This window comes from Schistocerca cancellata, chromosome 7 (genome assembly GCF_023864275.1).
Source record: "Schistocerca cancellata isolate TAMUIC-IGC-003103 chromosome 7, iqSchCanc2.1, whole genome shotgun sequence".
Classification (NCBI taxonomy): Eukaryota; Metazoa; Arthropoda; class Insecta; order Orthoptera; family Acrididae; genus Schistocerca; species Schistocerca cancellata.
The window spans coordinates 8,648,929-8,666,864 of NC_064632.1; the positions used below are offsets into that span (position 1 = coordinate 8,648,929).

General features: G+C 42.2%; 1 long non-coding RNA gene and 1 pseudogene across 1 annotated transcript in view; both read left to right on the plus strand.

The window, feature by feature from the left end:
• The window catches only part of LOC126092524 (uncharacterized), a 1,126,098-nt gene that overhangs the window by 506,881 nt on the left and 601,281 nt on the right, over positions 1-17,936 (plus strand). The window lies entirely within an intron of this gene.
• On the plus strand, positions 3,588-3,705 carry LOC126093742 (5S ribosomal RNA; annotated as a pseudogene).

The window sequence follows — 17,936 nt, forward strand, 5'->3', positions numbered from 1 at the left end:
AACGGTCACAAAATGCTCTGTCGGACAAGTAAAGCATGAGAACTGGATTTCCAGGATGGGGCAGGAGAAGGTTACGGTGGTGTTGGTGGTTAGTGTTTAACGTCCCGTCGACAACGAGGTCATTAGAGACGGAGCGCAAGCCCGGGTTAGGGAAGGATTGGGAAGGAAATCGGCAGTGCCCTTTCAAAGGAACCATCTCGGCATTTGCCTGAAACGATTTAGGGAAATCACGGAAAACCTAAAACAGGATGGCTGGAGACGAGAGAAGGTTACGATTGTGGATGGGTCACCAACAAACAACAAACGGCTGAAGGCCTGAATTAGAAGTCAGGAAAACAATTCCAAATAGCAAAAAATGGTTCAAATGGCTCTGAGCACAATGGGACTTAAATTCTAAGGTCATCAGTCCCCTAGAACTTAGAACTACTTAAACCAAACTAACCTAAGGACATCACACACATCCCTGCCCGAGGCAGGATTCGAACCTGCGACCGTAGCGGCCGCGCGGTTCCAGACTGTAGCGCCTTTAACCGCTTCGCCACCACGGCCGGCTCCAAATAGCACCCATCTCGAAAAATACCTTGCTTTAAACAAGTTTGCTTTTAAAAAAAGTTATTGTAACACACCTGAAGGCCTTATTATCAAAGAAGTGAAATTATTGGTCGGCTGAGACCACACACAACTTCAAATCACAAACGGCTGAAGGCCTGAATTAGAAGTCAGAAGAAAAATTGCAAATAGCACCTTTGAAATAAATACCTTGCTTTTAAAACAAGTTTGCTTATGAAATACTTACTGTAACACGACTGAAGGCCGTGGGTAGATCACATAACTGATGAGGAGGTGTTGAATAGAACTGGGGAGAAGAGGAGTTTGTGGCACAACGTGACTAGAAGAAGGGATCGGTTGGTAGGACATGTTCTGAGGCATCAAGGGATCACCAATTTACCATTGGAGGGCAGCGTGGAGGGTAAAAATCGTAGAGGAGACCAAGAGATGAATACACTAAGCAGATTCAGAAGGATGTAGGGTGCAGTAGGTACTGGGAGATGAAGAAGCTTGAACATGATAGAGTAGCGTGGAGAGCTGCATCAAACCAGTCTCACGACTGAAGACCACAACAACAACAACAGGAAAGATTTGTGATTTCTTTACCTGTATACAAGGCGAGAAAAAAATTACAAATATCGAGGGTTTCTAGACTTCACGAAGCTGACTATTTCGGGCAAATTGGCAGGAAACTAGTTTTTGTTCTGGACGGGAATGGCTCAACCGTTGCAGTTTCAGCGTTCACGTCAAATATGCTTCGTTTAAGGGGAAATTGTCGAATTCTACCAAAAAATCCTGGCACCGTTTCTGACCTCTAAATCTCTTCGTCGTTACGTAATGTATTTTGTTTCAGTGAACTCGACATAATCTCCGAAGTTTGTAAAAATAACTTCCTTGCACCCTGCAGTTCCCGCGAAAAAAAAAATGCCAAAACTGGTACAACGAAAATGTCGCCATAAAGATTTTATTGCGGCGTTTATGAGGCCCGGGCTGCCGCAGCACAGACAGCGGGCGAGGAATACACGGCACCATACAAAATGTTAATACAGGACGGCTCGATTTCCTTGGCGGGATTAACGCCGCAGACAGCGACGCCCCGCGGGGAGGGGGGGGAGCCTCGCTCGCTGATAGGTGCGCCGCGCCGAAATTGCGTTCAGATATGGAAATTGAAAACGCTGATCCGCGTCCGGTCGTCAAAGTGGGCCCATAAAAATACAGATGGCGGCCGATACGGCGGCGCGGCGCGTGCGATCAAATGTCCGCCGTCCCCGACGCCGTGCTTATCCCACGGGAAAGTGGGATGGGGCGGGGGGGGGGGGGGAGTGGGGGACCGGGTGGGGCTGGGTTGGGGCCAGCTGGCCTAGGGGAACGTCTCCTCCACCGAGCACCAGACGGCGGATGCGATAGCGGGTAGTATCGCGGTGCATTGGCGAAGCCGCTATTTGTACTCGGGTGATTCAGGTGAAAAAGTTTTTGAAGTGATTATGGCCACATGATTAACAGACTGACCCGCCGGCCCCGGATCGAATCCGCCCGGCTGATTGACGACAATGGCCGATATGCCGACCAGCCTGGATGTGGTTTTTAGGCGGTTTTCCACATCCCGCTAGGTGAATACCGGGCTGGTCCCCCAGTTCCGCATCAGTTACAAGAGACATTTGAAAACGTTCGCACTGTTTCATGACTTACACTCGACACGGACAGCTGGGATGCACTACTTCCGTCCCGGGGGGGTTCGGGGTGGCGTCAGGAAGGTCATCTCGCCACCCTCTGCCATTAACACTGCCAAATCCGTACTAACCAAGCCGACCCCGCGTTGGCGCGGGACGCAGGCCCCGAGAAAGAAAGAAAGACGGAATTCACAGACTTTGAACGCGGAATGGTAGTGGAGCTAGACGTATGGGACATCCCATTTCGGAAATCGTAAGGAAATTTGGTGTTCCGAAAAAGACAATGTCAAGAGTCCGTCGATAGCGTCAAATTCCACGCATTACCTCTCATCACGGACAAGGCAGTGGCCTCTGCCTTGACATCACGACCAAGAGAGGCAGCAGTTGTGCTATCAGGCAAGCAACACTGTGAAATAACGGCAGAAATCAATGTGGAATGCACGACGGCCGAATTCGTTAGAGCAGTGCTATGTAATTTGGTAGTAATGGGCTACGACAGCAGACGACCAACGCGAGTGCCCTTGCTAAAACCACATTACCTGCCGCGCCTCACCTGATCTCGTGACCGTATCGGTTGGACCCTAGACGACTGGAAAACTGTGCCCTGGTCAGATGAGTTCGTAATAGCTGATGCCAGAGTTCCACTGTGGCGCAAACCCCGCGAAGCCATGGATATAAGTCGTCAACGAGACACTGTGCAAGCTGGTGATGGTTTCATAATGTTGTGGACTGTGTGTACATGGGGTCCCCTGGTCCAACTGAACCGATCGTTGACTGGAACTGGTTATGTTCGGCTAATTGGAGACCATTAGGAACCACTCATGGTCTTCAAGTTCCCAAACAGCTATGGAATTTTTACGGATGACAATGCGCCGTGTCATCGGGCCACAATCGTTTGCAGTTGGTTTGAAGAACATTGTGGACAGTTCGTGCGAATGATTTGGCCACCCAGATCGCCTGTTATGAATCCCGTCGAACATTTATGGGACATAATCGAGAGGTCACCAGCAGCACGGCTTTAGAGGTAGCACGGCTCAGTATTTCTGCAGGGGAGTTCCAAGGTCTCGTTGAGTTCGTGCCACGTCGAGCTGATGCGCTACGCAGCGCAAAAGGAGGTCCGATAACATATTAGGAGGTACCCCGTGACTTTGGTCACCTTAGTGTAAGGGTTACTTTGAACGGCGCGGGTTTCCAGAACTGCTCTTTGTGGTTTAATTCTGTGATAGCACTCCATTGAGTTATGGAAGAAATGTATTTGCAGTAGAATTCTAAAGCATATACTCAGTTCGAATATTATTAAATACCTCTAAGGTAACAGTGTATTGTTAGACATCACCACATATTTAAAAATGTCATTCTTGTAAAACGGGCAATGGCCTTGACGCAGTGGATACACCGGTTCCCGTCACATCACCGAAGTTAAGCTCTGTTGGGCGTGGCTGGCACTGGGATGGGTGACCGCCCGGGCAGCCACGCGCTGTTGCCATTTTTCGGGGTGGTGCACTCAGCCTCGTGATGCCAATTGAGGAGCTACTCGACCGAATAGTAGCGGCTCCGGTCACAGAAAACCGTCATAACGACCGGGAGAGCGGTGTGCTGACCACACGCCCCTCCTATCCGCATCCTCAGCTGTGGATGATACGGCGGTCGGATAGTCCCAATGGGCAAATTTTGGTCTGAAGACGGAGAGCTCATTCTTTTAAAGTATAGCAGTCTCTTCACAAAAAGTAATAAGCGGTATCGACAGAGGATCTCAAGTTGATTCCGTATTTCCAGTCTTCTGCAAAAGTTTTGAGGACGTTCCTCAAAAGTGACTGCTTAACTTGACACTAATGTCTCAGTTGTGAGAATGTATTCGTAATTTCTTTTCAGAGAGGACAGTCATCGAGTGGAACAGAAGAGATACCTTGTGTCCCTGAAAGATGTGTTACAAGCCCTCTGCTGTTCCTACACTATGTAAATGATTTGGCATACAATTTGAGCAGCCCTCTTACATTTTTTGCAAATTATAGTGTCGTTTACCGTCTAGTATATAAAACAGAAGATCAATATGAATTGCAAAATTTATTTAGGCAACAACATGATAATAACATTGAGCAGGAAGCACTACTTAACACATGGTGCGGGAAGCGAAAGTGGAACAAATTAAACACGTGGCGTCCTCCATATGAGTATTTAAAAAATCTGCGAAATTTCAGTTACACGAAAAATCAGAAAATTAAATGGTTCTCAATTCAGTTAAATATTTAAGTAGGCTGTTTATATTTTCTTATTGGCAACGTTACGTAGCGCTCTGTATGAAAATCACTGGCTGTGCTGTGTGCAGTCTGTGGCTAGTTTGCATTGTTGTCTGCCATTGTAGTGTTGGGCAGCGGCAGCTGGATGTGAACAGCGCTTAGCGTTGCGCAGTTGGAGGTGAGCCGCCAGCAGTGGTGGTTGTTTGTTCTCCATTAAAATCTTTCATTTGCTAACTATCCCTATCAGTAGTTAGTGCATTCCGTAGTTTGAATCTTTTATTTAGCTGGCAGTAGTGGCGCTCGCTGTATTGCAGTAGTTCGAGTAAGGAAGATTTTTGGTGAGGTAAGTGATTTGTGAAACGTATAGGTTAATGTTAGTCAGGGCCATTCTTTCGTAGGGATTTTTGAAAGTCAGATTGCGTTGCGCTAAAAATATTGTGTCAGTTTAAGCACAGTCATGTAAAATTGTTCTAAGGGGACGTTTCAAATATACAGGAGGTTACATTTAAAAACAGCTGAAATTCGAACTGTCACATAGAAAATAATGTGGGGAATGCCGCGAAGCAAAGGCTGCCTTTTATTGTAAGAACACTTGGAAAATGTAACAAATCTAATCGAGAGACTGCCTACACTACGCTTATCCTATCCGTCCTCTTTTAGAGCATCGCTGCGTAATGTGGGATCCTTAACAGATAGGATTGTCAGAGAACAATGAAAACGTTCAAAGAGGGGCCCCTCGTATTGTGTTATCGCGAAATAGAGGAGAGAGTGTGATGGGGTTATGATACACCACTTGGAGTGACTATGTTTTCTCTTTACGGCACGATCTTTTCAAGGAAGTTTTATTACGAACATTCTCCTCCAAATGCGTTAAAATATTGTTGATTACTGTCTACATAGGGAGAAATGACGATCATAATAAAATAAAAGAAATCAAGGCTAGAACCGAAAGATTTAGATGTTTATTTTTTTCCCAAGTGCTCCAAGTATTCTAGAGTGGAACGACCGAGTAATAGTCCGAACTCACTAGATTTTACGGACTGTACTGTGGGTGATCAAACACTCAACTGCAGGGGAGTCTTCATTGCCCCTGTAGTGTGCGGCCGATAATCGGCATGAAGAAGGAACTGCTCGACGGTTGTGTTATGTGGGCTGCAAGACACAGGCGAAATCTCTAACCAGGCCATCATACGTGGCGGGAGACGCGATACCATATGCGTCTTTACTTGCTCACTATTCATTCAAAACTGAGAAGAGCGACGCGACACGATCGACGGGCAAAATATAGACACTGCCCAACACATCTGTGCAAAGCTTTACCAGATTTCCCAGTGGTTTGCATTTCGCGACCGATCGGAACTAACTTTCTGGACAACCCTCGTATTATCATGGGTATAACGTTCACGAACGTGTGTGAAGCAGAGGTGATTAAAACCCGGTCGCTGGAAAACGCAGTAATGTTCTCACGACAACCAGAAGTAGCTCTCACGAACCACAAGTCGTCGTTACTGCCCTGTTCACTTGGGGATACTTAAGTCTCCGAGCGACTGAATTACTCTGCAACCAAGAGATTCGGCGTGTGTAATTAGTGGGGTCATTCAGACGGGGATACTTCAGTATCGGCGTCCCAGAGTCGTCGCGACTTGGATACTACGCGACACGACGTGCTAGTCACCGAGTCTCTCAGTCTGTAGCTGTATTCGTACCACTTGGTTGACCAATGTGCGAACAAATGTACAGTTTTAAATTCGTGGCAGAATTGGAATACAATTACGAATTGAAAGGGTATTCAAGGAAGGATGTGACAAAGAGAGCACGGCACGAAGTAGCCAAGGAGGTTAATCTATCAGGTATCTTCGTTATCAGTGATTAAAATTCTAATATAAAATAAATATACTCTGCTTAGAATGCTCTAAGATCCATTTAATTGAAAAACCAGTCAAAGATTTATAAGCACCCACTATACAATACACATAACAAATACGAAACTGATATGTTTTTAACTTCGTTACAATACGTGGATAAAAACATACAGAAATTCATTTACAAGTTTTACAGAATTATGCAGTCCAAAAAGAGCTTTTTAAAGAATGAAAAATTTGGTATGTCGTGATTATTTTGGTGCAGTACTTCCAGTGATGTGGGAGGGAAGCACGAGGTGTTAGAAAGTAGTTGGCTAAATAATTCCTTTCTTCAATATTCTGCCCCAAACGTACATTCTCGTTAATTTCTTCCTCTATTTAAGCCCTATATTTCACTTCTTCTGTTCAGGAATGGGCTCTTCGTTTGTGCTAGTCTGCTTTATGTTCTTCCTTCATCCATCATGTGTCATTTTCATTCCAAGGTATCAGAACTCTTTCACGTCATACAGTTCGTGGTTAGCAATTTTGATGTTAACGTTATCGGAGAAGTTATTTCCGCTACTCTTCATTGCTTTCTCCTTCGGTTTATCTTCAGATCCATTTGGTCTCATTAGGCCATCCTAATCAACAGTTCCTGTGATTCTTCTTCATTTTCATTGAGGATAGTAATGCCATCACCGAATCTTATGACTGATATTTTTCCATCCCACCCCTGAAACTTCCTTTAATTTCTTTAATTCTTTCTTCGGTGTATGAATTGAACAGTAGCGATGAAAGTTTGCATCCACATCTTACACCGTTTTCATTCAGAGTACATCATTCTTGATCTCCCAGTCTTATTTTTCGCTCTTGGTTTTTGTGCACATTTTATATTACCCGTTTTTCCCTTCGGCTCACATCTACTTTTCTGAGATCTTCGAACATTTCGCACCATTTTACGTTGACAAATGCTTTTTCTAGTCCGGCAAATCCTGTGAATGTGTATTGACCTTCCTTAAGTCTTGTTTCCACCACAAAGCGTAACATCAGAACAGCCTCTCTGATGTATTTAGCCAAACTGATCGTCATCTAAAAGATCTTCTGTTTTCTTTTCTGTTCTTTTGTTTATTTTTGTTGCCACCAGCTGCGATTCACTGAATATTAAGCTGGTAATGAGGTAGATTTCGCACGTACATTCGTTTGCTATATGCACGAGAGTGTGGATATTTATCCGAATATCTGAAAGTATATCCCCAGACTCCTTGGTTCTACAAATAAATTTTAACATTCCTTTGTTACGACTTTCCTTGATGATTTTAAAAATCCCGGAACTATCATGTCCGTAATCCACCCTTGCGACGACCGTTTTGACTTTTTCATATTTTTTCCTCCATCCATATCGCTTTAACTTCCTTACACTACCAGTTTATTTTATTCGTAAGTGGCTTATATTGCTATATCCTGTCTTTTGCCGAATATTTTTCTTCTGTTTTCTTTCGTCGATCAATTCAAATATTTTTCTGTAACCCAAGGTTCTTTCCTAGTTCTTCTCTGCAGTTTGATTGCTGCTCTTAGTGATGTGTGTCCTTCTTCACATTCCGTGTGCCTTCCTCGCACCTACCACAGAGCCCATGTTCTCCCGTAATTCTTCCTTCTATCTCCCCCACACCCTCACCACAATACAGAGTTTTCCAAACCCCCACGATCATCAGATCGTTGTCTCCATTTAGATATTATATTACCCGTTCAGTGTCCTTATATACTTTCATTGAATCTACACTTCTTGCTTGAGACGCTGGAACGAACGTGTGAACATTGATGTTGCCGTTGATTTCCTGTCGACACAGATACTGGCTTTTTTTTTTTTACACAAAATGGCACAAAAATCAGTAAAAAAGAACGAACAATGATGGAGCTGCTTAAGGCAACTGATTAAAACCGGAAATGAATTAGGCATTGCTACCTCTATACCGTTGACATCTAATTAGAAACAAATATTAAATTGTGACAATGTTTCAGTGCATTATATTCGAGTTAGAGACATTTCAGAACGGCTAAATTAGGAAGTTTCCGAGATTCTGAGACTTGTAAGTTTCAGAACGCAGTCCGAATCTAAACCTTTAATGCTGGAAAATTGATGAACTTGCCGAAAAAATGGGTATAGATTTTTCTACAAATACAGATGGGTTGGAACGTATCAAGAAAAGGAACGGTGCAGTGCGGAAAATATGTGCGATGAAGCTAATCAAGTATTACTGGGTGAAATCAAAGAACGGCTAAGTCTGCATTAGTGGACTGGCTTATTTTACTCCTGATTACGCAACTCTGTCATCTAACCGACAGTCGTGATCGTGGAAAGAAACTGCTATGTTCGCCTACTGTATTCTCAATACTGAACAACAACACACGTAGGTAAACTTTCATTGTACAGTATGTATCTACAAAGGTAAATTTTAGCAGGAAATCGCAATAAACTACTGTATTTCAGTTTAAGAAGACTTAAAATGCAGTGTTTGTGGCGCATATGTTGTCTGACGAGAATCTCTTCGCACGAAGAAATACTTCGGCACTCTCACGTTAAGCGTTCTTCAGTGTTCGTCTGTAACGCGAATTAATAACTTTACTGTAGCGAAATAGCCATACAAGTTCAAAGTAAATGATAATAATACACGAAATTAGGAAGTTTACAGATTGCGATTTGCATATTCACTTATTGACCGTGTTCTTTTGGTACAGATTCTATACGGTAACGTCTGCATATCTGATGACACGGCTTATACTCAAACACTGCGTTTGGTTCGTGATATGACGTTTTGTTGCAAGTAAGGTAGTGGAAATGATAGACCGCCATTCTGGTGATCACGTGTCTCATGCAGAAGTTTTCCTTTGTCCATGTTCGGACAGTAATGGCGCCTATGCTGTAAATACTGGAGGTACGTCTTCCCTTTTTTCCTGCATTGTTTTTAGTAGACTTCCGGAAGCGCTGGTGTTGGGTAGAACCAGGTTTGTCCGTAGGTCATCAGTGAGAAAGGATGCCCTTGCCAGCAGGTATACAATTCTGGATCGTGTTGCTTTGGACACTCCTATTGCTTTCTTTCTGTTGGTCACCCGTACTCTCTCTAGTGTCGTTAGATTCTTCACTGTAAGATGTGTTCCGATAATTTCTATGACGTACGTCAGCACGTGGAAGATTCTGGCTCTGAACAGTGTCACTGCTGTCTCTGGGCTGAGGGACCGAACGTATCGTATTTCACGGATCGCCATTATTGCTTGCATTGCTTTCTCTGTCACACGTTTTGAGAAATATTTTGCAGTTACTTGTATTGTGACCCCCAAGGTACTGCAAGTCTGGTACGATTTTCAGTTTTATCTCCCGTATGGAGACATCGGATGTCTCAGGTGCTCTTCCTCCACTTCGGAATACCACCTGTTTTCGCCACATCCATTTCGAAATCGTGTTCGACACACCAATCTTCCATATCGTTTACTGCTTCTTGTAAATTTGCACTGTCCTTCTCTCCTATTATAGTGTCGTCTGCATATGCGTATGAGATTACGCCTTTCTTTTTGGGGTATTCTGCTGCAAAGATAAATAACAGACGACTTAGTGGCTCTCCCTGAAGTACTCCGCTTGATTGTAGTACAGGCTCCGATAGAGAGAGGTTATCCGATATTCTTATTTCTTTCCATCGCAGTATTGCGCTTACGATTCATGTCCATATCTTTTAGTACGCGAATTTAATATGAATAAAACCTGAACGCTTAATGTTGTTGTTGTTGTGGTCTTCAGTCCTGAGACTGGTTTGATGCAGCTCTCCATGCTACTCTATCCTGTGAAAGCTTCTTCATCTCCCAGTATCTACTGCAACCCACATCCTTCTGTATCTGTTTAGTGTATTCATCTCTTGGTCTCCCTCTACGATTTTTACCCTCCACGCTGCCCTCCAATACTAAATTGGTGATCCCTTGATGTCTCAGAACATGTCCTACCAACTGATCCCTTCTTCTGGTCAAGTTGTGCCACAAACTTCTCTTCTCCCCAATCCTATTCAATACCTCCTCATTAGTTATATGATCTACCCATCTAATCTTCAGCATTCTTCTGTAGCACCACATTTCGAAAGCTTCTATTCTCTTCTTGTCCAAACTATTTATCGTCCATGTTTCACTTCCATACATGGCTACACTCCATACAAATACTTTCAGAAACGACTTCCTGACACTTAAATCTATACTCGACGTTAACAAATTTCTCTTCTTCAGAAACGCTTTCCTTGCCATTGCCAGTATACGTTTTATATCCTCTCTCCTTCGACCATCATCAGTTATTTTGCTTCCCAAATAATAAAACTCCTTTACTACTTTAAGTATCTCATTTCCTAATCTAATTCCCTCAGCATCACCTGACTTAATTCGGCTACATTCCATTATCCTCGTTTTGCTTTTGTTGATGTTCATCTTATATCCTCCTTTCAAGACACTGTCCATTCCGTTCAACTGCTCTTCCAAGTCCTTTGCTGTCTCTGACAGAATTACAATGTCATCGGCAAACCTCAAAGTTTTTATTTCTTGTCCATGGATTTTAATACCTACTCCGAATTTTTCTTTTGTTTCCTTCACTGCTTGCTCATTATACAGATTGAATAATATCGGGGAGAGGCTACAACCCTGTCTCACTCCCTTCCCAACCATTGCTTCCCTTTGATGTCCATCGACTCTTATAACTGCCATCTGCTTTCTGTACAAATTGTAAATAGCCTCCGCTCCCTATATTTTACCCCTGCCACCTTCAGAATTTGAAAGAGAGTATTGCAGTCAACATCGTCAAAAGCTTTCTCTAAGTCTACAAATGCTAGAAACGTAGGTTTACCTTTCCTTAATATAGCTTCTAAGATAAGTCGTAAGGTCAGTATTGCCTAACGTGTTCCAATATTTCTACGGAATCCAAACTGATCTTCCTCGAGGTCGGCTTCTATCAGTTCTTGCATTCGTCTGTAAAGAATTCGCGTTAGTATTTTGCATCCGTGACTTATTAAACTGATTGTTCGGTAATTTTCACATCTGTCAGCACCTGCTTTTTTTGGGATTATGCAGACTACCGAGTCGTACTTATGTCTTTGAGTCTATTCCCTGGAAATACGGTTCTCAACTTTCGTTGAAACGAAGTGGGTTCACGTCTTAAGACAAACGGATTTTTTTTTCAGATTTAGAGAGCGCAGTCTGTACGTGTCACGCCTAGAATCTATCCCTCTGGCGACTTGGCGAGAGAGGCTGCCTCCCCAACAGGTGTTGCAAACCACTCGGCGAGCCGCCACACGGGGGGCGCTTTCCGCCGGCCGCATCCCGGCGTAGTGCTGCTAATAGGGGGGTGTTAGTGCCGCTGGCTGTGTAATGGCTGCAGCGGGGGTCAAACCGCATCCCCCTAATTGCCGGGCCTCGCGGGACTGCGGCCGCTCCGCATCAGCCGGGGTAACAGCCCTGCGTATTGGACACGCGCGCGTTTCCGCGGCTGCCCTCCCGCCACCGGCCGAGACGTGGCGCCTCTGGGGCTTACCGTCGGGTGTCTGTGATGCCCCTCCCGTTCTATAAAACTCAGTTAGAAATTTTTACTTACAAATGATTTAACGACCAGTAGCTCCATGAAATATCATTCGAAATTATTCGCTGAATGCAGTTTCGTGACATCAGCTGCAAAGGGATGTGGTCTGTGATGTACGGAGGTTCAGACTGGGCCGGCGAGCGTACGCTGGTAGCCCAAATGCTTAAGGCGACCGCTCGCGATAAGCGAAAATTCTGGGTTCGAGACCCGATCCAGTACAAATTTTCTTATGTCAGTATTGGGTGACATGTATATACCCTGTGCAGCTGAATCGCGCGTTCAGCGAATAATTTGGAATACCTTATTAGAAATGTACAGATAATGGCAGTGCGAGTAGACAAATGTGGTATCTATCTGAACATGTTTCGGTAATTCAGGTGCGCCTGTTATGCAAGCAATTATTCCCTCTAACGCCCAGACGTTTTTCGACACATTGGTGCCATAATCAGTGGGTATTTTTATTCAGGTCTGTAAAATACAGACAAGAATAATGTCTACGTCTATGGTAATTATTATTACGTTTCGCTGAATTTCAGATACTGTAGGACCTTCTGTGATCATTATATACATGATACGCACAATAAACGGCGTTAGTTTGAGGCTAATTTACGCGATTATCTACTAAACATAATTCTGTTGTGTGAAAATATTTCGAGGCAATATTTTGCGATTACTCACAGGTCTTTTCGTGATTCCTTAGCCCACACGCATGCTCATCTGTTGTAGGAATACACACAGATTCACTAGCAAACTTCACATTCACAAGGACTTCAAAACGAATCGATGATTATACTTGGCGACATTCGAATTCTTTGTGATCTGATCTGGGATTTTTGACTATTTGGTATACATTATTCAAGATTCACAGGAAAACAAGGTCAGTTATCTAACCGACATTAACAGGTACAACCTCCAAAATTAAATTCATGGACAAACGTCAGAAGCATCTAATATTCGTATTAGGAATCCAACTCGGAATTTAAAAAAAAAAAAAAAACAGAGAATGAATGTGAAGTGTCTGGCTTTCGCGGACGATCTTGCAATTCTAACCGAACATAGAGAAGTAGCCAAACTTGCTCTGGAGAAGCTTCGCGAAATCTCAGAGAAAACTGTCCTACAAATCTCCAACGAGAAAACTCAATATGTGGACAGCAAGCCTACAGATAATCTCTCCATTACAAATCACTATGGGAAATTGGCTCGAGTTGCGCACATCACATATCAAGGAGACAGATAATCAAACCATCAGAAGTGAACTCCGTAGCCAATCAATAAAGAATCTTCAAATTACAGAAAGCATATAAGCTCACTAGGAATCACTACAATGAAAAATATTTTTCTGTCAAAGCAAAATTAAGGCATTACAACGCAGTGGTTCCACCAGAAGCACTCTAGCCGCAGAAACTACAGTGTTTCATGGTCATACCAAACTCAGAGAGACTTAAAAGCAAGGAAGAAAAATTCTGAGAAAAATATATGGACCAGGGTTTCGTGAAGGGATGTGGATAAAGAGGCCAACAAGAGAGATCTACAAATAGATAGAAACAATAAGGGACATCTTTAGAAAGAGAAGGATGAAATTTTATGGCAATGAAAGCAAGATGAACAAGAACAAGCTCACAAAGCAAATCTCTGACATAGCGAACACTAGCAAGAACAAGGCAGTGTCGATCACTGGAACAGAAGACATTAAGGAACTGGGAATCACACAAGAACACATACAAAATCTAGAACAGTTTAGGGACATCATAAAGAAATGCACACTTAAACTAAAACACACCGAGAAAAGAACAGGAAATAAACGGTCGGAAGAACGGAAGAGAGAGCACAGCGAGCGTATGATGAGAATTTGGAAAGAACTAAGGAAGAAGAAATCATGACTACTCAAGTTCAATCGCTCTCTTCAAAAGGGAATAATCGAAAATTAAAATAAAATATGAGAACTTGGCCGGAAGAGAAACGTTACTGAGTTGTTAAAGAAACTGACTTCAGCAACTTTTGCGCTTCGTATAATTTTTGCTTTTGTAAACAAAAGAAATCATAGTCTCCACATATTTTGGACGTTTACACGCATTAATATGTTTTGAAATCCTTCTTTTGGATAACTCACTTAAAAAGGAAGTATCGAGTGAACAGAATCAAACAATGAGAATGAAGTGTGGTTTCCTTTGCAGCCTTCTTGTAGGTAGTTCTTCTAGCAACGAGGCATTTTAACCGTTAGTTCAACGTATTTCCATTCGATAATGAGATTCATGACAAAGAATCCATTACAAAAGGAGGACAATAATCATGTCTACAGTTAAAACGCGAGAAGAAAACAGATTTCTATTAAACGTTACTTAAACTATTAGCAGCTCAAAAAGAAAGTTGAATATGAAGCCATGAAAGTCTTTCATTATGTGTAAAATGACATAAAACGGCTGACAAACATAAAATTACATTTAAAATCTAGCCTAAAATATTTGTTTCTGGCAGTTGTTTCTATTCCAAACACGAATTTTTAATTAATAACAGGTAACGTGTGTAGCTGGTAAATAAAAATACACTTAAGTTCTTTTGTATAATTAACTATCACGATAGTTGCTTGCCTACTGTTAAAGGCTAAAATGTTCGTCCGTATTAAATCTAAACCTATGTGCTATATAATTACCTGTAAATTTCTAGCATGTAGCTGTACTCGCAGACAAATCATGTATACATACCCTGTGAGCTACAGTAAGTCGGCCCACATCATTCCAGTAAAACTTTTGCTGATGATTTATGGACTATATAATAGTTAATTAGCTAACTGAGTCTGACATCTCGTACCTGCAAATTGGCTAGGAATAAGCAAAAAGGGTAGGAAGAATCCATAGCATCTTGGAAAAATAAAGTCTCCAGAAAAATGAGACAGCTACAGAGGAATTTTCAAGTTTTCATGCATGATAAATACAATTACGTATGTTGTGAAGAATTTCGATAGTAAGAGTAGAGGATTTATTTCCTCATGCTATTGTTTGATTGTAAAGAAGTTTATCTCACAGCCTATCAAAGACATTGCATCGAATGTCGTTCAGTTTTTTTTAAATTTCGTATTGAACCCATCTTAATTAAATCCTTAATTGAAATAGCAAGTAGAACTCCAGTGTTACGATGGAATTGTAGTGTTCTGTACGATAAAATATATGATTAACGGAAAATGTATTCTATTTGACAAACTGGTACAGAAGAACATTTGTAGTCAATGCCGGGTCTTCTAAGACAGTGAATGCTGGTAGAATTGTGTAAATTACCTTTCTCCAAACTTTCTCAATTGTGTATCTGTCTCGTGCGAATGATTGCTGTGGATGAGTACGGAATGATCGGAAGGCAGAGGATGAAACGTGTTGTTAACGAATAGCCCATTTCACAACGGGGGCCCGTCGAGTTCTCAATTAGACGGACACATTATCATAATTAATATCACACGCCTGTCCTCCAAGAGGTGCTTACTCCAAGACACTGGCACAAGGTCCGAACTAGGCACCCATCTCAACACTCCTTCTCTTCCAGATACAAATAATGAAAGTTTACACCACCAGTATTCGACCCAACTACCTGTAGGTTCATGGCAACGCGCTAACTTAAGTTAAACACCTAATAAAATTGTGCAAGAATTCTGCCATATTAGATATAAAAGGTGAAATGCGATATTCTTTACAATTTATAAAGAATAGTATTACTCATAATGTAGTGACTTAACTTTGTGGAGATCTTCCTGGTTCTCATTAATTCCCAGTTACATACCAATCACGTAGGACCTGTTGCATGTGTTGTTTCCAATTAAATTTCATCGGATGCCACATAGTATATGAAAACACAGAGTCAACTGAGGACTGTCACCGTGAATGTGAGTCTCACTGAAAAAGCTGACATGTTATTTCCATTATTTTACCCATCCAGTGCACAATGGATTCAGTCGTACGTTCAGCAGAAATGGTGAACTGCTGTTGGATAAGCAAATCTTCGTGTAACGATAATGAAATCGAAACAAAAACCGAATGTGATAAACAATCTCGAATTGAAATGGAGGTTCCATGAATCCGAGCAGAGAATACGCTGTCCAATACCAACAGGTTTCAAATTGCACAGGTCCGCGTAATCGATACTCTGTATTTCGGTAGAGAAATTTCAACTTAGACATTTATTGGCGCGTGTTTCGCCTGCATGAATAAACACTTGCTAGAAGGAAGTGGAACTTAAGCCTGTTCAACTGTAAATACACATTCCCTTATACCACCTTTCTGATAATTCTGTTCAGAGTTCGTTAACAGCCGAGCTGTTTATTTTCTGTGCAAGATAATGCAGAGGAAATTAACATTCTGGAGCAATCAATGGTCACACAACGGATGTTTCATTACCGTGTTGTTGAAACCTGTGCACGATCATAATTGGACGATGATTCAACGTTGGATGTATCGTTCAAGACACAATTTCGGTACCATGTAGCTTCGTCTAAATATCCCTTAGTTCTGCAGTCCTAACTAGAAATGTCCAGACCGATCGAACTGCCACAGTGGTTAAGCCGTGGACTCGTATTTGGGAGAACGCGTTTCAAATCTAGGTCCAGCCAGCCAACTAAAATTCTCTAAGACTTTCCAAAACCGAATAAGGCAAATACCGGTGGAATGAGTGCTTTGAAAGGAAACCCGCCGATTTCCTTCCCAATCTTTTCCCTGGCCGATCTTGTGCTACGTCTTTAAGATCCACGTCATCTACAAGCGGTTAAATTCTTATTGCACTTCCTTTTTCCGTTCAGAGGCGACTGTAGAGATGCCGAGAGTCACTTAGAGAGAGAGAGAGTGCTCCCACACTCGTTAACACTAGTTCTCAATCTCCACGTGGGGAAACACGTTACAAAAACAGTTAAGATATAATGCCGCACAGAAACAGGTTTACTAGTAGCCACGGTTTCTTTCGAGAAGGGTTTGTTATACTGTTGCGTTAATTCTCAGCCTCCAGACATTTTTGTTGTTGTAGTGGTCTTCAGTACGAAGGCTGGTTTGGTGCAACTCTGCATGCTGCACTGTCTTCTACCAGCATCTACAACCTACATCCCTATTAAACTGCCTACTTTATTCATCTCTCGGTCACCCTGTACAACTTTTACCCCCTAAACTTCCCACCAGTACTAAATGAATACTCTCGACAATATCCACCATAAAAAACACTTTGTAATCGTTCACATACGGCAGTTAGATTATAACTGTTGAGTGAGACATCGCCTTTATTTATTACATAACATACCTCAGCAAATACACATTGACATACACTTCTTACGTAAGAGATATATTATTCCATAATTAAATTAAAAGTAGTTCCAATCCATCATTTTTTCGGGAGGCTTTCCTTGGCTATCAGGCGAATGTTCTAAGTGGAAGTTCCCTCTTGAATGCTCCGGCTGAGAATCCGACTACCCTTTTCTCGGCCTGTACGGACTTCTGGTTGAATAGATACCGGGCCAGATCTGTGACTTAGACTTCCCACTCTGCTCTGAGGAAGGAGAAAAAAAAAGTATTAGTTTGAAATGGCCTGAAGTGCTTTCGAAAAATAAACAGAGTTCTCAGAACGGTACTCACAATGTGTCTGGAGAGGAAAATGCCCGTTTTTGCAGTGAAACACTGACTTTAAACGCGAAAGCTATTGCGAAACTAATGGTTGGGTCGTGAAGAACCGAGATATGCGGGATATTTATACGTGATTAGTGTTAAGGCTACTAAACATATTTCGTATTATTTTTAGCCCTACTCATGAAACTAAGCGCAAAACCTAGGTTTCTTTAATTTTGAGCGATCCGCTTCAGTTGTTTTAACTATTTATTCAAAATAGGACTGGATTCGGGATTTGAACAAATACTTAGTTCAACTGAAGCGAACCTCTCTAAATTAATTATCACGCTTCTTAGTCCCACATACCAAATCTTGTGTTAGGTTTATTTATTTTTAGAGGCTACCAGTTTTTAAATAAAAATCCATTAATGGAATAGAAGGAGTTGTCCAGGAGAAATGTTATTGTGTTAGAT